Raw genomic sequence first — 23,021 nt, 5'->3', positions numbered from 1 at the left:
ATCCCAAATCATTACCGCACGAGGTGGAAAAGGTCACTTCCCTACACCAAAGCAATAAAGCCAGTTTAGCTTTGTCTATTTATCAACATAGCTGTAATTGAGTGTTTTTTTTTTTTTATACCCCTGTCAAGCGGGCAAGTTAAGTGCACTTACGGTGAGTGCACTCGATTTTTAAGTGCACTTTCCAAAATCTTAACGTCGCAGCGGAGTGTACTCTCATATGAGTGCACTCAAGTCGGAGTACGTTCACGGTATGCACTTTGCTGGCCGAGTGCGTAGCCTCGCCGCCAACGGTTTAAAGGAGTGCCTAGCCTCGCCACCAACGCTTTCAACGACGCAAAATGTAATGCATAGAAAAAGGACACAAATGTTCATTTCAGTTATTGAGCAGCTTTTAACAATATAATTTGTGTTTAGCGAGAAGCGAAACAGCACAATAAAGAAACGAATTTTATCATGTACGCAACTAACGGCGCCAGAATGATGCGGCATTGCGGTGCCGCCATGCTCATTCAGTTCGTGTTTATTTTGGTGTGAAAGCGTGCTGACCACGCCGGTCGTGCTTTGAACCGTGTGCGTGGCATTTTTCAGTGTAGCTAAATATCGAACTTGCCGTCTTTGCTCATATATACTTGCTCATATTCTGTTCAAGCAGGATTATGAGCATGACAACTGCCGCACACCGCCATGTTGTTTTGGATTGGCTAGGCATTCGTCTTGGCCAGCATTGACTTGCAACACACTTATAATAAAACTTCTTCGTTTTTTGTTGAGACAAATAGATGAAGTTTGTTTTTATATATAATTCTTCTTAAAACAATCGCTTTTTAGCAGCTTTCTCTTGTTAATTTACATCTTTAAAAAACGCGCTCTTAGTCTGTCACCATTTTGTTTTTACTGCGAGTGCACTCTGTTTTCCCGTTAAGAAGCGCGTTGCCTAAAGTGTGACTCAAGGTACCGAAGTGCACTCTCCGTAAGTGCACTTAACTTGCCCGCTTGCTTGTACCGTGTACCTCAGGCTATGCAAGCTGACACAGTAGCTCCACTTTATGAAAGTAGACTAGTTAACTTTAACAAAGAAATCACGCCCTAGAATAACAGGAGAAAAAGCTTGACAATATCTGCTGGACCATTAGGGTTACAGAATGGCTACCTAGAGAAGGGAAGTGCAGTCGCGGACAGCAAAAGACTAGGTGGGGCGATGAAATTAGGAAGTTCGCGGGCTCTAGTTGGAATCAGTTGGCGCAGGACAGGGGCAATTGGAGATCGCAGGGAGAGGCCTTCGTCCTGTAGTGGACATAAAATGGGCTGCTCATAATGATGATATCTGTAGAATAACCAAATACCGATATTTTTCTATAAATTATGAAAATGAAAAGAGCCAGAATTGCTCAAATCTACACGAAGTGATCCAAGAGTTGCCAAACGAGAGAAGCTTTATGCTGGAGCCAACATTATTAACAAGGGGACCAGTCTTCAACAACCCTTGATGACAAGATGTCTTCGTCAGCAGTGAAGACAAGCTTTGTGCTGGTATCAGGTGAATGACAATTTTACCCTTTTATGTCGACAACTTCAAGTCTCGCATTTTGAAGGAGTCCCCATCTACGCCACACATCAGCATCGTTGTCACTGCTTTCATACTATAACCCTTCTTCTCCTCCTCAAGCCAACCTATTGCCTTTCGTCAACACGGTCTACCAATTGCGAGCAGAGTAGTATCAATTAACGTGGCCTCTGTTTCTTTACAAGGCATTACTCTGCCTCCTTAATAAGGGATCGTTACATTGACCCAACTTCATTGCCCCCACCACGACAGTTAATTTTACATCTGGTCGTATTCATTTCGCTTCTTTCTTGCATTTTTATATATACCCATGTCCTACATTGTTACTTCATGTGTGACAGTTCAGGTGTACGCTGAAAAATGAGGCATTTACGATGCCCATAACATTTTCAATCTTTTCCCCTTCATATTTGCAATAAGCCACTAGATATTTTTTCACCGAGTCGAAGTTCATCACCTGCTTTGTGCACGTGCTACAGAGATGATGCACTATTTAAACTGCAAGGAACGGACTTTTGGTATGACATTTCAGCAGCCATTGCTTTAATGGGGAGTGCGCCCTCCTGTGGCTTTTACAACTGATGTGTGCGCAAATAGACGAATATATACCAGGTCCGAAGCCCTCCGTCGTGAGCCTGAACACGATGACTAAACTAAAACTAAACGTTTTGCATTGTCTACATGATTTTCTACACGTGAGAAAGGGGCATTGCTATGGTCTCTGGAACTTCAGTCAACCGCACAGCAAAATCTTTATATGTGAAAATGATAAAGTGCGCTCGTAGGCTGACAGAAAGACTAAACGTACCACATTCATAGCAAAGGAAAAAATAGGACAAAAGCACCTTTTACGTAGTAGTATGTTCAGATTATGACTGCTGCACTGCAACTTGACAAGCTTGAAAAAAGATTTGCCACCACACATTCTAACCAACTGAGAGGCTTGCAAACTCAAATGCCAGAAGCCCTCGATATGTGGATACCCATCGCCCCCTGGCACAGGTAAGTTGGTGCATTTACTACCTGCCCTAAGTAGATGTATTCCTTTACCACTTCAAGTGCCTCGCTACCTATCATAAATGTTAAGGCATAAGAAGAGAGCAGATTGGGTGAGGGAACAAACGCGAGTTAATGACATCGTTGTTGAAATCAAGAAAATAGAAATGGGCATGGGCAGGGCATGTAATGAGGAGGGAAGATAACAGATGGTCATTAAGGGTTACGGACTGGATACCAAGAGACGGGAAGCGTAGCAGGGGGCGGCAGTAAGTTAGGTGGGCGGATGAGATAAAAAGTTTGCAGGGACAACATGGCCACAGTTAGTACATGACAGCGGTAGTTGGAGAAGAATGGGAGAGGTCTTTGCCCTGCAGTGGACATAACCAGACCGATGATGATGCACCTTTCATAAGTTCAACCTTTCTGAGCACAATTATTACATCATCAAACTGACACACGACATTGCACATCAGCCATCCTAAAGTAACCTACCTACCTTCAGCATGTAGACATCATAAGACTTCCTGCCAACGTTATGCACCACTTCAGCCTGCCTCATTCCACGACATTCCATTGAAAACGTCACATATGAAATGTAACAACCCGCCCCTTGTGCAACAACCTGTTGGCAGGGCCATTTGATGCATAACACATTTATTTAGTGTTACTCTTCAATGCCCCATCAGGCATCATTCAGCTCTGTTAATTCACAACTGCTCTGTATTGTATAACTGTAGCTTCAAATACTTAATTGTTGCGCATTTCTATATTAAGAGAATGTATTGCACTGAATACACAATAAGGCTAATATTAATAAAAAAAAACTGCTATGTATTGGTGATAATTGATGGTTGCTTAATGAGGACACTAAAGGAGTGTCAGACTAGCAAACTTCTATAATACCAAACAAGTCAGCTATATAGTAAGCAGCACATTAGCAAGATAGAAAGGGCACAAACAAGACAAGTTGCAATGCTGCCTTTGAATACCCACACCAGTTCCCTATGTCATGAACTTTTAGCAGTGTCCAGAGCTAATTAGGTGTTTGAGAGTAAATAAGAATTAGTAGATTGCATCGTCCCATTGGCATTCCGGTTGGAACACAAAATTTTGAATGTCAAGTTTGGTCTTCCTATCAAAATCCAAAGTACGGTGTTTAACGCCCAAAAGCAGCAAATAGACTATAAGAAGACACTGTAGTGCAGAGCTTTGGATTAATTTTGATCGCCTGGGGTTCTTCAATGTGCACCTGAACCTAAATACACAAGAATTATTGCGTTTCACTCCCATCAAAATGCAAATGGGAATAAAACTTGCAACATCATATGTAGCATTACAATGCCATGGCCACTGCGCCACCACAGCGAGTAGCCTTCACTTTCTTGGGTAATAGTAAAACTGCAGTAGTACAGAAGTGTTCTTGCATCCTGAACATGCTTAAGAGGGAAAGGCTAAACAGACAGTGACAAGAAACAACACGGGCTGTCTACATTTAGTCTTGTGCTGTACACACACTTAGAATGAACCACCAACTATCCCAAACATGTACGTCTCTAAGTTTTTGCATCCTTACCCAATCAGAATGCAACCACCATCGTCAAATGTAAGAGCACTGCTTTCATACAATTTAAAAAGAAAAATGCGTTCTCATTTATTAGAAGGGCACTGTGGGACATTTTTATACAAGGGGTCGAGGTAGGTGCAGATCTTCCAACTTCTTAGGAACCCCTGAAAAAAGCAATGAAAATTGTTTCAGACACTCGAAATAAGAACCTTAATGTGAATAAAGCATGCTGAAAGCCACGCAATGCTGCTATTATGAAATGGGCTGATTCTCTATATATAATTAATCCAGACGAAATTGACAGCAAGTCAATTATTTCTGATCGAATTCACTTTGTAGACAAAGCAAGAAATTACATATTAAGTTTCCTTATTTACACTGAAACAATTATGCAATGTCAAGAACAGACAAACGATGCTGTTGGACTCCTCAGCATACAAACTATCACAGATGGCATTGTAATAAATGTAAATTGTATTTATTTTTACTATCATGCAAATCAGTCACTACCACCCGCTTCAAAGGAAAAGGTGCCACTTCATCATCAGGGCAGTAATTGGCAGTGAATCTATATACCTTGACATACAAAAATTACAAGATTTATCTATACTATAGAGTAAAGTCGAGTCCCATTAATTTGACATCAGTAGGTTCATCTTTCTTGCTTTAATTCGAATACACTTGGAAGTCCCAGCAAGGACCCAACATTGCCATGGAACAAAAACTCATTTAGTTTGTATTCAAAAGCATGTGGCTACGATCAATCAGACCCTGAATGATGCTCACCTACACCCCCTCATGCGCACATGGTTTACTAAAAACTTGCAAATGCGAAAAATTCAGCAGACGGCATGTGACTGCTTCTCTAGGTGACAACAGCAACATGTCCTGCAGTGACGAGAACTTGTACTGTTGCCCGAGTAATGCCTCTTCTGAGGATTTTGTCAGTGCCGACCAGTGTTGAGGCTTGTGGGCTACTAATTGATGATGACATGTATAGCTATTGCAATGCTCTACCAAAGTAGTCCTTGGCGCCGTTTGTTAATTCGACCAGACACCCTCATGTAGGCGAGACACATGCCACATTTACTGCAGTGGTTCCACTGTCCCACAGCTTACATTTGGAATGGTGTTTTGTCCCTCTTTGACCTCTCCGCACCCTGGGTGGTCCCAAAACGCCTGCCTACCTGTGGTGCCAAATCGGCTGTTTGTGTTGTTGGACATGGTGGCACCGCCTCCAATGAGATTCGAGAGGCAGGCAGCAAAGCAAAACACTGCCTGACGTGAGGCAGCAGCACCTATGGTACGGTCTTATAACAGTTTGGAAAGTGAACTGTTTGACTGTCTTCGTGTGATCGATCAGAACGGCACTTTTGTCAACAAAAACACCGTTCTGATCAATCATGCGAGGGCAAGTGAATGGCTCTTTCTGAATTGTTTTAAGGTTGCACGGAGGACCGCATACGGCTCTCAAATTTTCTCCACCTAGTTAGAGTGGACTTCTCAATGCACTGGCTAACCAGCCACAGTCAAGCCAAAGCACTCTGATCAAGCTGTCTTCATGCCACTCTGATCAAGCTGTCTTCATGCTGTTTTGCTTGCCATGCATGTTTTCTTGAATAATGCCGAAATGCAAGCGAAAATTAACTCTAGAGCTTGCAAAAGAGCTTCCCATTCATGTAAATGAAACATGGAATAAATGTTGAATATTGTTTTCATCTCGGGTGCACCCCCGCCCTCTTCCAACTTTAGTGCCTGAGGAATCTGGTCAACTAGAATTAATGGGAGTCAACTGTAGTAATTCCATTGGCGACGCAACTGAACGGAGCCAAGATACAGTCAGAGTCATAGTGATGACAATTACAGAGGGTGCTGTTTGCAACAGGCGTGCTACATCATGTCTGCTCTCCCATGCGCTTGCTGCTCCTGCAGTCTCAGGAGTTTGACTATAGCGGCCATCGCTATCCATCATATAGCCTTTAGAACTGCTAAGTGTGATTGTAGTATTTACATAGCATTTTTAGCAAAAGAAAGATCAATGCAATAAGTATGTCCGACTTTGAAGATATTTTTATAAAGCATAGAAGTGTTAAAACATGCGAGCTATGCACAATACAAAAAACTCACTCCCGCTAATGCAAAGGTTTATGTGATCTTTCATTTGTTTTTCTTTTTTTTTGTGTATGTGTGTGTCAGGAAGGTAACTTTATCTGGATGTGCTTCAAGATTTCCTGTCCCTCCCTCTCACCCATCATACAAGTTTCAGGTCTATACAATTCCCCCTTGCTTTAGTGCAGATTATCACATCTATAAATTTGGAAGCCATAATTGGCACGTCTGTTTACCTGCACCAGTTTCATCACCACATGGCTGCATGTGACAGGCCAAGTGTCAGGTTCGTTTGTAGCGTTTTAACCAGAGAACACCTATAACCAACTTGTTTTAATGGGCCAGATGGAGCTCACTTACAGTGAGAGAAGAAATCATAAGGAGGTTGGCAGGAAACAAACAACGAAGTTAACAAGAGGTATAGCAATGCACCATCTGATCTGTTTAGATCATGTTCTATAATCTCTGCTCACATCTTTCTTCACTTATTATACACATTTGTACGTACGAGGTAAATGACTAAATGATAATTTTGGCAACATTCCCATGTTCGTGTTTTTTCTGCTTCTGCAGACAGTCTTGCTTGAGCTTTGTCTCAAGTTTCACGTACAAGTGTACGAACATTTTTGTTTCTCCAGCTTATTCCTCAATTTTCACATTATGAAGCACCGATATTAATTGTTACATAAAAATGTTTCATAAAAACACTACACAATCCCTATTTCCACGTGTGCATCTTGCTTCGAGTGTGAAGCGCAAGTTGCATTTAATACAACACCGTGCAGCGAGATTCACCTACGAAGTACCATGTGAATGTACGCATTGCTGAATAAACTTGTAAGAGAACACCCACGTATCGCAGCCAAACATTTATTTCGTCTTCAAGTAATTCGCAAAAGATGCCAATGAAGTATTTTGAGCACACCTGCTGCGGACAGCGCCACCTTGCAGAGTTATTGCAGAAAAGGCCCGCTCTCCACCCATGCAAGGCATACTTTCCAGTATTCTGGTACACTTTTACTACATGGGGCTTTGCTCTTACACAACTGCTCTTAAGACCGTTAGAGCTATTCGGAGGTAATTTTGTCCGGCAACAATTTCCCCTCTATATTCAGTTTATTTCCTGTAAAGCTGTGTTATAGTGGCTAGAGAGGGAGGTGTCAGCATCAGGCAGCTGCATCGTGTACAAGGGTGGGCCATTTTTTTTTCACGAGGATAGGTGGTGCACTTGTCGCCTCTGAGATGCCTTAAGCAGACACCCTCTGGCTCAATGTGCGAGCACCAAGCGTAGTTGCACCCAGTTCATACAAGTGTCCATGACCTGCATCTTGCTTACCTGGGGAGTATTGTTCTTTTGCATGCTAGGCTCTGGAGACTCATCTGAATATGATTATCCTGCAGTTTGAGTGAGAATCCGGAAATTGTTACCCCTTTCTGCATTCCGGCATGCAAGCGTCGAGCACACATCGTTGCAACTGGTCTGAACTGCTGTCAGCGAACTGCGTTTCGCCTGCCTTACTTTTGCGTCTATGTGACAGACCACGAGGATTGACCCCTTGAAAGGCCCCTATCCGCCAGTGTCAGCGCTCGAGTAGGAATCTCGGCGGGAAAAGAGAGGACATGAAGTGCATTGACCATAAATTAACTGCTATTAGGTTGGCACGACTAAGTTTTTTTTTTCTTTGTTACAAAATGGGAAACGTTGAGAGATCAGTGCAATGCATTCCCACTGATGTTAAAGAAAGTTCTGCTAGTGCGCATGAAACATGCATTTAATGTCGCTCTATATAGTGCATCTCTTCATACATAGAACATGTTACTGATTTCTATGTTCTTTTGTGTGATTTTATGTCTCACTTTCACCTGTATAATTTGCAGTTTTCTTGTTTCGTTTATTCTTTTCTCATATTCCTTGCGTGTTTGCTGTACCTCTGCACATAAGTAAGAACTTCCCACCTGACAAAATACTACTGTTTGCACTGTGCCTGTGCCGTTTCCCAGTTTGTACCTTCGTTATACATTGAAGTTGCACTGCATGTTGTCATATTGTTTGTTTCAGCGTTATTAACATTGTGCATACCATTCTGTGAGTCACTTTATTGATAATAAATGTTTTTTTAAAATATGTCTAGAATCGGTGCCAAATTTCTCTGTTTTCATCTGAAAGTTCTCCATAGTGCACCTCAGCGGTTAATAAGCATTGAACTGCACACAAAGCTAAAGCTAGGTGACAGAATGACAGTGGTATAAAAGTCCAACTGGATGTGCTAAATTTGCCTAGTCCTGAAAATTATTCCGGAAATGCATATTGGGTGCCAGACGTCGCAAAGCGAGAAGGCACCTCATGCTGCAGCGAAATCCTCGTGGCAGAGGCGAGTCAGCAGCATCATCCTGAACAAATGTTGCCTCACCAGCACTCTTATGCTGACAACACCCCTCTAGCCACCATAGCTGTGTGATCAGTGCTTCTGCCAGAAACACCACGGATGCTCATAGCATGCCCTCAGTATTGAACAGCATGCACAGTTCAGACATAAGGAAGCCTTTTGGTTTTTACATGCTTATCAATAACAAACTATGCTTGTGGTAATGTGTGTTACTTACACGATGATGTTGTTGATGGGGATGTGTATTAGCTTGACAAAAAATCCAATAAATCCCATGATGGCAAAGCCAATGGCAGTAGCCATGGCGATTTTTTGGAACTCTGTGGTGGAAAAAAAAAAAATGTTATGCAAATTAATCGATGCAAACAAAACACACACTAAGACACGCAAAATTGCTTCATTTAATGCATATTTCTGGGATAATGTGGTGGCCATGGTCGGGATACAAACCCGCTACCTCGTGCTCAGCAGCAAAACGCCATAGCCACTAGGCCACCGCAGCGACTTCCTGGAACCGGACCTCAATCGAACAAGTGCAGCTTATCCAGAGCAAGGGCCCCGACAGTGTGGAGAATTGTCATATTGACGCCAGCTGTTAGCTGTAACGGATTTTACCACGTCCTACACGAGGGTCATAGTTATATCTCAATGACTTCGCTGCAGTTACAGGGAATTTAGGATTTTCTTCTTTGCAAAACACAGTCAACAAAACGATTTTATTTTCAGTGCCCCACATTCTGAAGTTACCGGGTAGATCCAAGTTTGTAGAAAGCGTGATTTACCTTTGCGGTCCGGCTTCGTGCAGCGCTTGATGAGCCTGATGGAGTCCTTTGACAGTTGCTTGAACGGGTCGATGAATGCCATAACCTGATCCATGGCTTTCTGCAAGAAAAATCGACCAGTGATGTGCAAAAGCAAGGAAACCTAAGAAGGTAAAGAACGACGAAACACAAATATAACGTGAGGAACCGCAGTCGTTGAAAACAGTCGGTCGTCGAATGTGGGTGACCTTTTCATCTCTCCCTTAAAGGGCGAGGTGAACTCAATATTAACGCAAAATTTAGCTAATCGTCAACAAAAGTTTCGGCTATTTTTCAACAATTCAAACCATGAAACAACTCTGACAGCATTTTACCTTTGTATGAGGGCGCTACACGGACCTCAAGTAGATCTGCACAGGACGACAAGCAACGTCAACTCCACCGTCCCCAACTACTGCGCTGGAAAGGGCTCGCAAAATGAGCTACAAGATCCTACACGGCCTGTTGCGTTGGTGCCACGAGTTACCTACTCTTGTCAGCAGCTCCGCGTTGGCTGCCGACAATGCAATGCATTATGGGAGACCAAAAACAACCCTTCGTTCTAGAGTAAAACCGCAGGGTATTGTGGGTAAACGAGCCATGTTTTTGCGGTTGAATATGATGTACGCGAAAGAGTAGCAAACAAGATTCTGTTTAATCCATTTGTTTTCCCGTGTGAAGACAGTTCGGTGGGATCTGTGACGAGTGTCAAACAAGTCGTCCAGACACCAACGAGAGGAATTTTCTACGCCATGTTTGGCCCTCTGCGTGCTGTGCTTGGCGGTCGCGCTTTTGCTTTTGATCCGCAGATTTTGACCTCGTAGTAGTATCACTTTAGGCCCAGGTGTTGTGTGTTAATTTGACACCGATTAATTTCACCTTCATGTGAAGTGCGCGATTCGCTGCTCATCCAGGCGCCTTGGCTGAACTCCGACGTGAATCCGATGAGACCAGAAGCCCAGCTATGTCCGAGGTACGAGACACGAGTGAAATCTTGCTTCATTTCTAAGTCTACGTATGAATAGGCTTAAGCTGTTTAAGCGAAGCATTTATAAGTAGGCCTATATTACGTATTAATGGAGATTACCTCCGCAGCCTGCTTCTCAAATTTCGTCGAGCCGAGTTGCAGTGACAGCATCAGGCTTCGTCTTGAGCGCGTTGCATGGGGTGTCTGCTTTGTGTTTTGGGGGTCCGCTAAAACGTAAACAGTGATTTGGCGTTAATGTAAGAGTGCGAACGCGTAATCGCTTAAGTGCATCGAAGTATCAACGCCGACTGGATTGTCGGCGCCGAGCTTGTTCTCGGTCCGTTTATTGATTGCTGTGGTGGCGATAAAGGCGGAGGGTTAGAGACCGTGTGTGATGTTGGTAGTGCGCGCGACGCGAACGACGGTAGCACATAGTAACCTTATCGAGAGGAGAGGAAGGGAAGGTGGGGGTTGCGTGCTTGTTTGGCTGCTGCCAACTGCGACCGTTTGACATTACCACTCCGCTGCCTGACTCATTCGCGGGTAGCCTGGAGCTGGTTTGCCGCTTGGACGGGCACACTCATGCCGACATGTGGTGCTCGCGACGCTGTCCGAACTGAGCGCATTTTCGCTTCTGCGGTTTTAGTTTCGTCGCGCCATCGCGTGTGTGCGTGCGGCCTTGTTTTTGTTTTTACTTTCGGTGCACCAGCGGCGGCTGGTCGGTGCGTAATATCCACTCATACATTTTCCGCCCGTGAATTGTTGTGTGCTTAAAGTTTTACATGTGCGCGTTCTTTTTTCTTATGTTTTCTTTAACTGTATTGTGAGGGCCGTCAGCGGCGGAAGTGCGTCCTTTTTTCTGCCATACAGGTGTGTTGGCACATCGCATATTAAGTTTGGTTTGGGAGCCGTGGTGACGCGAATACAATTGCGAAGGGAGTATACTGCGCGCACCACCTTTGCGCCGTGCTGACGTCAACTTTGCCTTTTCGGCAATTTGCTAACCTTCCTGGTAGGCGGGTTCTTTAGACAGCTGAAAGCGTTTTGCTAGAAGATAGCGGTCAGCTATTCTTGAGAAGCCTACAATCTGTTGTTTTGAGCGTTGCAGATGCTTGCCCAATTAGTTCCATACAAAGGGTGCGTGGTAGCGTAATACCTGTGTCACACGGCGCACTTTTGATCGCGATCAAGCCCAATCCGGATCGAAACTCCCTGTTGCGATTGGCTCCTTCACACAGCTTGCGCAAAGTAGCCAATGACGACCGAGAAATTCGATCCGAATCGGGCTTAATCGCGATCGAAAGTGCGCCGTTGTGACACCGGTATAACCGTAGGTGTGAATTACACCACGTAATTTTTGTTTTCGTATGTGTGTTCGTTGGTAACTTGTATTTCTCCTTTTTGTGTGGGTGCTAGAATATTGCGCTCAATGCCTCTTATGTGCTCGTGACATGAAATATATGACAGACGTTTGTGGGAATGTAAGGCACCTGAACATCTCTGAATATCTTTCTCGTATTTGAGCATGTTGGAATGGGGCTCACAAACGCAATAAACCAATCAATGGTACTGTTACCCAGGAGAATGCATGTAAGTGATAAACCATTTACACATTTAATAAACCACTTACACTGTGCATGTAAGTAGTTTATTGCCTAATTCCCCGTATGTGCAGCAGGGACCAATATAAAAAGGTACCTGATTTGTGTTTCTGCTCAAAGCTAAAACTACAAAGGAAGAACTACTGGGTAGTAATATTTGAGATAATGCTCCTGCAGTATAAATTGCTTCAGTGCTCATTAGGCATTCCCCTTATACAATGAACCCAAGTGTATAACTGCAAAAAAAAGAATGCTTGACAGAGGGCTGGCCACTGAACTTCTATAATTCTTGCACTAACGGTAAAACAGCAGAACAAGGGCACGGAATAAGTGATGCACAAACTAAGTTGTAAAATCAGTGCATACTCTTTTGTGTGTACCGTGTTATTGTAATAATGTTTTTGCTACAGCTCTCACCCTTGCATAACCTTTCTCTCTACCTTCCCTTAACCAGCTCTTAGGTTGCACTTCACGTCTAATTTCCCCCGCATTAGCTTCCTCGCCCAATTATGCTACTGGTAGTACAAGGATGCTATGTGTGCGGCTGTTATTTTGCTGGCTTCCGGTAGTCTTTAACTAGTTACAATTTAGAGTGGGGTAATAATTTAGTTAGAACATCTTCACTTGGGCAGTGAGTAACTTTATCTTTGTTCCATCTGGATGCTAAAAATGACTGTATTGGAAGTATATCAATTTTCCTGTCTTTGTGAAGCCAGGCTTTAGCTCTTCAATGATCCTTGGAACTGGCTTTTCACAAGCCTGATTGCTGTTATGAACAGTAGCATGCATCGAGATCTCTGCTGGTGGTGTCGTTACTGCTGTAAACATTGCTTGCGTCTCATAATTTGCTGTGGACTCCAAAAGCCACTTCATTACGCTGTTATTGGTAGCTTGGTTGCGAAGTGCTGAATAAAATAATAATCACTGATATCTGTACTACTGCATTTTGTTGCCACCGCTTCAGAAAGTTATCCGATGTTATCATTAGCTGTCCTAGTTACTTCTGCTTGAGAATATTAAATACTCTGTTAAAGATCCCCTGGTGGTCTAAATTAATCCCGAGTCCCCCACTACAGCATGCCTCATAATCTAATCGTGGTTTTGACACGTAATACCCCAGAATTCATTCATTCAGTAAATTCTCTGTGGGTACCTTATAACAGCTCACTTTTTGTAAGTGGATATGTAAAAATAGTAATAATAATAATAATTATGGAGCTTTCATGAACTGTTAGAATCTGTTATGTGAAGCACTTAAATACATAATCTGCATAATTTACACAGAAGGCATCATGATTATCTGCATCAATGTGGTAGCATATCAATGTTAGCATCTACAAGGACACGATGTGGTAACTTTGTTGAGGCACATGATGATATAATGCTATTAATTTTTACATGTTTATAGTTGTGATTAGATATTCGTATGATTTGTTGAGGAAAAATGGCACTTCCTAGATGCTTCAATGCCCATGACAGCAAGTAGGGGACAATGTCTACCACCGTAAGATGCCCTAAGCCCCCCCCCTACTCAAGAAATAACCAAAATATGAGGGGGATCTTCCTCGATTCCATACTAATATTCCAGATGGCAGATAAATATAATGGAAGGCACTAAAATTATCCAATCCAGTCTGCGCTGTTTTAGCAAAACTGATTTCTGAACATTGTTTCCTTGTGATCATTTTTTTTAATCACTGTCAAAACCATTGAAAAATTTCTAGAAATCTGACACAAACAGGGTCAGTGCATTCATCCCTCAGCTCGACACAGTTATTTGGGATCATAGCACAGATGTCGGCGAGCCGATCATGCAGCTTGTTGTCCTCATACCCATCGAGCATGTTCTTGATGCCATAATCCTTACTACTACTTGAATGAGTATCCTGTGGTTTCTTCTGGGACTGCAGCTCATGCTGCAGCTGCCAAGTCCACCATGTCCTTCCAGGACGACCTAAGTAGGTTTCCTTTCGGTGTTTTCTTGCTGTTTCGCACAAAGGCCATTCAGGTCCTCCATAAACTAGCCTTTGATGGCTTTTTTCAGTAGATGCCAGCAAGGTGAAGGCTGTTGCACCCAGCTGGCATGTACACAGTGTCAGTTTTGCATTCCTGAATTGCGTATTTTGATACCACTATTTTTTTCTGCACCAGCAGCAGAGAAGGGAGGGCACTTAGTTGGTGGTGTACAGAAATGCAAGATTCATGGAAAAGGGGAAGGGAACTTGCACAAGGTGGAGCGATGTTGCAGTATTTTACGGTGAAATACGATACATATCTTTCCATTGTCAAATTTTGGCCCCATAGCATGGCCTACCTTATCTAACCAATGCGCTCAGCTTCCAAAAGCGGGAGTCTGATGACAGTCGCTTTGATTATGGCCAGGGTTGCCCTTGTTGTAGGCTTGTCTCTCATGCTGGTATAGATTTGCCATAAAGCTCGCTTTTCACTCTTTTCAGCATAGAGCTAAACCTCCTCCATCCAAGTGGTGCTGCCACTATTGCTAAGTAGCACCAGCCATTCAGCAGTTTCCGCTATTCCTTGATTTTTGCTCATCAGTTTTGCTTCTAAGATTTCGACTTCTTAAATTTTAGCTTTAGCTGCCGCTTGCTGTTGCACATTTGCATCTCTACACAGCAGTATCAGGTGGTGCAGCCCACAAAGCAGTATCTATAAACATCTGCTCATTTTTTTTGCCTGCATATGACAAACCAGCACTCTTTGCCGGCCGTCTGCACCACTATGCAGTAAAGAGCAATCTTGACAATATTAGGAATTATGGCATCGCTTCCATTCGGAGCCAGAAGCTGAGATGACTAAATTTCCAAGTGACTTCAAGAGCTGAGAGTTATCAATAAGCGGGAGAGGAATGTGGAGGAGGAGGAGGGTGGGCTAGCGGTACTTAACCTGGTTGGAAAAAATGTTTATGGAGAGGTTTTACATGAACTACATAAACACCATTGTGATGACAGGTTGAAAAATTCCTATAAAAAGCATTCCACTATGTTTTTTTCATTCAATTGTTACAGGGTTGGGCGGTCTGGATAGTAAACTCCCAGTTGCTCTAAAGAAAAGATAGGTGGGTACCATAAACATAAGTTGTTGGTCTCTTTAACTATAATTGTTTGAACATTCAGTACAGATCACCAGCCGATTTTAATTTCACTGCGTGATGAAGGCCTCTTTATCCCTGTACTGCCATAAGAGTGCTTCTATGCCTGCAAATTTCTGAATCCAAAGGAATGGAATCTGATTGAGTGAAGACCTATTGAGAGACAATGAGGCTCTACTTGTCAAAGTGCAACAAACAATAGCAAGGCTTACTGAGCAACAAAAGGCACAATCTCATCTGAACAGAAATTGGCACCCACCGTGGAGGCATAGTGGCTATGGCTTTGATTTACTATGCCCAAGGGTGTAGGGTCTAATCCCTTCGGTGGTGGTGGCGACATTTTGATGGAGACGAAATACAAAAGCGCCTGTGTACCGGGAATAGCGTGCACATTAAAGAATCCCAGGTGGTCAAAATCAATCCAGAGTCCCCCACTATGGTGTGCCGCATAATCAGATTCTTTTTCTTCAGAAATTAGCCACACTGGCACAATAATTAGTGAATGCTTATGGACAGCAAGATAGAAAAATGGGAACACTGCACAACTCTAGCACAGACTAGCAGCAAACAGAACCTTCCACAACTGCACCTCTTTGGCAGCTTGGACTCCACTACTGATCACCAGTTATCATTCAAAACAAGGCATACTTGGCTGCCACATGCTCTTTCATTGCAGGAGCCATGCTTAATTGCATAACATGAAGTGCAGATTTAAAAATTGGCTGTGCCTCCAATGTACTCCTTTTAATAGCATGCAACACTGCCGAAGCAATGCAGGCAGTGCAGTCATAAACGTCTCACCCTGCAGTGCAGTTGTTTATTGATCTTTGACACTTTGAGCAGATCAAGTACTTCACATATTACAACTCCTATTTGCGGGCATAAGGAACGGTATAATATATGGATTCCATTTGCTCGATTCTTTTCGTTTCTTATCACCCACAATTCAGGACCGGGTGATCTTGATGATAACCTGAGTGGAGCACTGTTCGGACCGCTGACTAAATGTGAAAAAGTATTACATAGGAATAGTATCGTTACTTCATCCCGGGCAAAGTCACATCACACCACATATTTTCTATTATTTCCTGAACTTTGTGCTTCGGGCATTCATCATACTATGTTTGATCGAGAGCGCAAGCAGTTTGCTGCAGCTTCTAGGCCACGGAAACATGTCACTTCGCTCATTCGGTGGTAAATGGGTTCAGACTTGCCACACCATCCATGTAATAATTACACATATTTTGCAACATTAAAGTGTGAGGCTTAGTGTTACATGGAATTACATGATGCTCACCTATATCTTTCATATGTGCTCCCAACTTATTTTTTAATTATGAATGCAAGTAATCATAGAAATCTGCCCTCCATAGTGTTGCCTGCTATGTACAAAATGAAGTAGAGTTTAGCTAACAGCCTGGAGTGAAAGCTAGCTTTAAAAAATACGAGAAGCTCTGACAACTGCTATATATTACATTTATTTTGGGCAGAATAAATGTAGGACAAACTTGTCCAGTTTACTGAATGCTTTGCTTGAAAGTGTGATGTTTGATTAATTTCATAAAATAAATATACCCTTTAGGTGCATATGACAACACTAATCATTAAAAGCCGAAAGGCGTTACTGGCTATAAACACAATTTTGTTGCAGTTTGCTCTGAAAATCCAAACCTAATAAAATAAAAATGCCTCTGAGCACCGAAGATGCCATTCCTTATTTTTGTGGATGTCTTAGTTCACTAGATTTATGGGAGCCATTGTGTTGTGGCGAAGATGAAAAGTGGAAGGTTTTAAGGATGCATCATCATGGAAGTGCTTGCACAAATGTAGCAATATCTGCAGTGCACTGCGTAATATCGACACAGCAAAACAGCTGCATTGGCTGGTTCTAGTATTTTGTGCCATTATTTTATCAATCTGCAGATGCTTTCCTTTAATGCAAAGAAGGTGGGAACATTCCTCTTTTATCATTCTGTAACTCTGAGCCATCATTTAGGCCTGCTCCTATCTCAAGCCTGCAAGAAGGCTAGATAATCTGGTAATTTGGCTTTCTCTGTAGCCTATGATGCTAGTATATGCAGCTGCTGTAAGCCTAAAATAATTATTGTGCATCTATAAACAGCATTTATAATGGATCTGTTTTGCATCACATTCATGAGCTGTATTAGAATGCTAAATCTGATAAATAGAAGTCAACATTCAGAATAATGTTTTAGTGCATCAAAGTCGTATCTTTACATGTACATGCATGATAGTTGTTAAGCTCCATCTGCATTGCATGTCTTGCATATGCAGCAGTATGCTAAATCTGCAATATAGCGCCATTTGTGTATTAAGTGCTTAAATACATTTAGTAGGTGCAACACAATTTTCGGGAAGAATTTCTTTTAAACTTAACCTCGCATCTTAGCCATTGGATCTGTGTGGTGCAAGAATATTCGCTCGATTTGGCTGTGGCAGAGCTCAGGCCATTGAGCAGATTAACATAATTTTACAATAAGAGTGTGATCATTCTGTTCATATTTTTTTAGCATTGAATGCTACTTAGATCTTCCTAAGCATTTTCTTGGAACTAGGTTATTTATCTGGCACAGTATCCCTGCCAAAGCCATTTAGAGGTACACTGATGGCTTGGTTGGGATAGGGAAGTCCGCTGGTCTAACAGGATACTAATCATGTTTATAGCATAAATTCTGCTCCCTGAACTAGCATTGAAACTGGCGCTTCTGGAAACTGGTCTTCCACTTGACTGTACTATCAAGACATTGGACAGTTTTACCTTGTGGCATCAAGGCCGTGGACAGATTTAGCTCAGCATTTATAATCCACTCGGCTCAGCTCAGCACGCCCTAGCAAGTTGTACGCATCTGCCCAGCAGCTATGCTAGCACACATGCGCCCGATTTTTATTCTGGCAGCCGAAAGTTGAACAAAGCCCAAGTTTGCTGCTGAGTGCATTGAGTGAAATCCGATGGTGCATGTTTGCCTTCCGTGTCCTTATGCAGCCAATTTTATCAGTGTTGTTTGTGGCCATGGAACGAACACTTATATAAATATTGTGAAAACTTACACAGTTCTCTGCAATGCCTGATCATGTGAAATGTAAAGGCTTAGGTAAAACGCCAATTTATTTCAGACTGATAGACTGCATTAACAATGGGGCTAAACTTTATTTTTTGCCAAGCTTCACCAAGCATGATTTTTGCAGCTAGGCCTCACACCAGCTTATCTGGACCCCCTTTATACCGGGTGTTTCAGCTAACTTAGCCAGAGTTAAAAAATATGCAGATGCACTCTTCTAAGACGAGGCAACCAAATGCATGCTGCTCACATTGGTATGTAGTGTGTCACACTTTTTTGTATTTTGCTTAATGAGATAATTAGTCGAATAACTAACCAACTTCTGAAGCAATGAAGCTAGGACAAAAATTCCAATTAGAAAGTTGCAGGGCGGCTTGCAAAACGTCGAACAGTTTCTATCTTTCTATCATTTAAATATTGGTGTTTTTCAGCTTACTGCGGATGCCCGCGAAATACAAAAAACACTATGTGACATGGCCGCTTGCAACATGTCACGTAGACTAGTGAGCAACGTGCATTTGGTTGCGTCCTCTTAGAGTGTATCAGCATATTTTTAAACTCTGGCTAAAGTTAGCTGAAACACCCTGCACATCAGAAGTGTGACCGTAATGTTGCAGAACATGAGGTTGCATGTTTGAGACCCAACCAGGGCAGCCACATTTGGAAAGCGATGAAATGCAAAACTACTCGTGTACTAAGTTTCTTGTGCTCATTAAATAACTTGGGCGATAAAAGTTATCTGAGAACCCTTCATTGTGACATCTCTCATTGCCTCTCTATGGCTTTTGAAAGTTAAACCACAACCACAAACAAAAACATGAAATTGCATTAGACTAAGTATTATTTAAAAACGTTATTTTGGTTAGTTTTTAAAAAAATTTTATTATGGGTTTTACATGCCAAAACCACTTTCTGATTATGAGGCACGCCGTAGTGGGGGACTCCGGAAATTTGGACCGCCTGGGGTTCTTTAACGTGCACCTAAATCTAAGTACACGGGTGTTTTCGCGTTTCGCCCCCATCGAAATGCGGCCGCCATGGCCGGGATTCGATCCCGCGACCTCGTGCTCAGGAGCCTACCATAGCCACTAAGCAACCACGGCAGGTATTTTGGTTAGTTTTGTTGTAATAGATTGATTATTAAATGAGAAATCGAAACTCACGGTTACGTTTTTTTAATTTTAAGCTGAAACCCCAGTGCTGTACCATGAATGTGGTTTCATGGATTTCAAGGTATTTTTTCACATCTGGGTTGTTGTGGCTCAACAAAAATTTTCGTATCTTGCGAAGTCTTTGGCTCTTTTGGCAATGATTCCAGTCTACCTTTACTGACAAAAAAAATTAACTGGGTCCCAGTAAATGTTCTCAAAGTTCGTGACGTCACAGCAAGCTGGTGCAGGAACTTAGCACAGTGTTGCTACCCGTCTTTTGTTTTTGTGTCTTTTCTGGTTCACCAAGCCTCTTGTTAGAGATGGCCTTTTTCAGTATTGTAGAAGGCTAATTTACTATGCAGCTCGAAATATTCTTGTTAGTGTTTCTTTAAAACCGCATCAACCAATCTTAACAGCTGAGCTCAACAGCATCATGTCACACAATACTGACAAGTGTCTTGCCTATATTCTCTTCAGTGACCTGGTTGACTGTATAAATTGTAGCTAGAGTTGGTAACATCGATTAATGATTAATCAGCTAAATGTATCATACAGAATGATTATTGTTCATCGATGTCCATCTTTCATTTAATCGACTTACTCGATTAGACCTGTTCGATTAATCATTTTCGAGAGTTTGGCAAGAGTGGCACGAAAATTTGGAAATTGTACTATAATAGTGGTGCACAAGAAGGGACTCTGCGGCTGTGCTAGAGCGACTGTCAACTGTTTTTTTTTTTGAGTCCCGAGTGATGCCGAGTCGATGGCTTCTCCTCTTTCCCTCCGCACCGCACACACCACCATGCCGCCTGAATCTTGAAATGCCGTCGAAATTCAAGGCCTCCTATAGCAACCCAGTCGTTGAGCATCATGCCACATCCAGTCCAATAAAGACATGGCGCAGTGTGTGCATTCCGGTTTGGAGCATGTATTTGACATAGCGATGGAGTTCATGTCGATTCCAGCAAACCTATAGTGTTTGAGCACCTGTTCTCGCATGCTGGTTATGTGGCCATTCAAAGAAGGTGTCGGTTTTACCCAAACATCCTAGCCAATTGACGTTCCTTTTGTCTGTAGAAAAGGGCATGTGGTTTAAAACCCTAAACCAGTAATTTTCTATTCCCCTGTGCATATTGCAATTTTTTTTATATTCCAGTTGGACGGTACCTTTCACTTTTGCCATTTTCCTCATATGTTATTTAACTGGACTGCACAGAAATTTACGAGTGCCATGTACCGTATTTAATTCTGCACTAAGTGCCATTTTATAACATATATTGTTTATCTGTTTAGAAGCCACTAGTGCCAACTATATTTAGTCTTTAACAGGCAAACGATTATCCTTTGTGAAACGCTTATATACTTGTGTTTAAAGTTTGGTTCCACCACTCAAACATTAAAGTAGCGTCCTACAAGAATAGATAACTGTGCTTCAACCTTTCTAAAAGTGCCTTGCAAAAATTTTGATTAATCTAATGATGGAAAACCCTGCATCAAAAGCAATTAATCAATTAAAGGTTAAAATGATGAATGATTAATCATTAATCGAATAAAAAAAACTGCCATCCCTAATTGCTACCCTTTTCTGCTTTTAATGTTAACAGTCGATGTTGCTTTTGGTACAGCAAAGGCAGGCAGCATGTATTCTCATTCGTTTTTCTCAAGGTGTGGATAAAATTGTTAATGGCTAGCACCTGTCAGGTTAGTTGCATTATTTCTTTTTTGTCCACATTGAAATTAATAGAACAGTGTGAGAACGATAAAAGGGTAAACATACAGCTTATTTCCTTTAGTAGGTATGGTGCCACGAAAATGCCAGTGTTTAATGGAATTCATCATCAGCAGCATATTTTATGTCCACTGCAGGACGAAGGCCTCTCCCCACGATCTCCATTTACCCTTGTCCTGCGCCAGCCGATTCCAACTAGCACCCACAAATTTCCAAATTTTGTCGCACCACCTAGTCTTCTGTTGTCCTCTACTGTGCTTCCCTTCTCTTGGTACCCATTCTGTCACTCTAATGCTTTAATGGAATTGAGGAAGACACATCTCCAATCCTTCCAGTCGTACAAAGGCATCAATTTTGTTTTTGCCAGTGTGTGTGTGTGTGTATGTGCACCCGCACGCACAGCCACTGTCCATCAGTACTGCCTTTTTGTTTCAATACGTTGAAAATAGACCCTATGTTATCTTGTAATAGGATTATGAAGTACGCATTGTCTTGGGTTTAAAGGAACTGCTAATCCATACATAAACATCACTACGTTTTCTTTCTTTGGGTATTGTTGAAATCTGAGCATTTCTGAGTGCTTATTGCATGCATGTTTAGTGTATATATGTCAGGCACGTACCCCCCCCCCCCCCCCCTGAATTTAAGCAGCATACCCCTCCCCCCACCCTCGCCGCCGCTCCCAGGCCACCACTCTTCACACACATTCTTAAAGCGCCGCCAAATCAATCTTGAGACTCGACAGCTATTCGGTGGTCAACATTTTGCTGCCTTTTTTTCTCCTTTTAGATGGCGGTAGTTATGGGCATCTCCTGGGGTGTGAAGGCCAATTTTCTCACTGATTCGGTGCCCGCGGAATTGAACTCTAGATGCATTCGGTTGTCACCATCTATTGGAACGGTCACACGCATCGCTGTTGCTTCCTTAGTTCGACCTTCTTTGTTTAGACTGATCTAGGGACCAGGAAAGGGATTCAGTTCGAAGTGAGCTGGTCTGTATGCTCATGGAAATAGTTGCGGTCGGAGAAAACACCAGTTGCATTTAACTTTACCTTTTGCTTCATAATTTCCTCGAGTGACGGCTCGCCGCGATGCTGGCAGCTCGTCGGAACCATATACCTGCATAAGGTGGAAAATAAAACCATGTGAAACAGCGTCCATCATGAAACTCTGCAATAACCGTTATACCAATTAGGAATATCAATGTCACCTGTTACCTTGTCTCGTTTTTCCCCAACTGTACAGAACTTTTCGTGCAAGGTTGGCAACTGGAAACCAGAGCCTCAAGGAAATGAGAAATTAAGCGATCTATTAAGGGAAAGAGCCGAGGCAACAGCTAAACAGGAAGGAAAAGTGAAAATTAACAAATTTAACCATTGTTTGTGAAAATATTTATGGATCAATATCTTTTTATTTTAAAAAGGAAGTAGAGAAAATGCCTCCGGAAGTGGAGAATGATTCTGTGTGTTTTGAATAACGCTTCTACAGTTATCAGTCGAGTCGCCTGACGTAGCCACTTCTCTGTTGTGCTTATGTAGGTGTTTTTCTAACTTTTCGCGGTGGGTGCAGTACGCCTAGAACCGCAGCATCCTGCGCTCTACGCAGTTGTACGGGACTGGCGGCCACACATCGTTTCGCAACTTCCCAAATCACAATACGAGTTGGTTTTGGCACTTGGTAGAGCTCCAAATGAGGGTTCCAAAAGAAGTGTGATTATTCAGCAAATATATATTTCTCAACAATTCTTCAAGAGCGAATTTAAAAAACGCTACTAGAAATTTTTTATTTTACATTTTCTCTTGTTCACTTGTTCTTGGCAGTGTTCTTCTCGCGCGAGTCCACTTGATGTGGTTCCTTGTTTGTGAAGGTGTATCACACAGGCGTATCTGTGAGATACACCTTATTACATTTCTCTTTTGCGGGTTTGCGCGCCTTTATGCTGAATGGTGGGCATTATTC

The 23,021-nt window shown here is 42.4% G+C and overlaps 1 protein-coding gene across 2 annotated transcripts in view; it reads left to right on the top strand.

Moving 5' to 3' along the window:
• Positions 1-10,011: 10,011 nt before the first annotated feature.
• LOC126531516 (uncharacterized) overlaps positions 10,012-23,021 on the top strand; it is a 59,741-nt gene continuing 46,731 nt past the window's right edge. For both annotated transcript variants that reach the window (XM_055071222.1, XM_050179060.2), the window contains exon 1: positions 10,012-10,399. The gene's annotated coding sequence lies outside the window, so the exon portion shown is untranslated. The remainder of the gene's footprint in view (positions 10,400-23,021) is intronic.

The sequence above is a fragment of the Dermacentor andersoni genome, chromosome 5, assembly GCF_023375885.2.
Source record: "Dermacentor andersoni chromosome 5, qqDerAnde1_hic_scaffold, whole genome shotgun sequence".
NCBI classification, from domain to species: domain Eukaryota; kingdom Metazoa; phylum Arthropoda; class Arachnida; order Ixodida; family Ixodidae; genus Dermacentor; species Dermacentor andersoni.
Note: the sequence above shows the minus strand (reverse complement) of the source record. Positions and strands in the feature narration are given on the sequence as shown.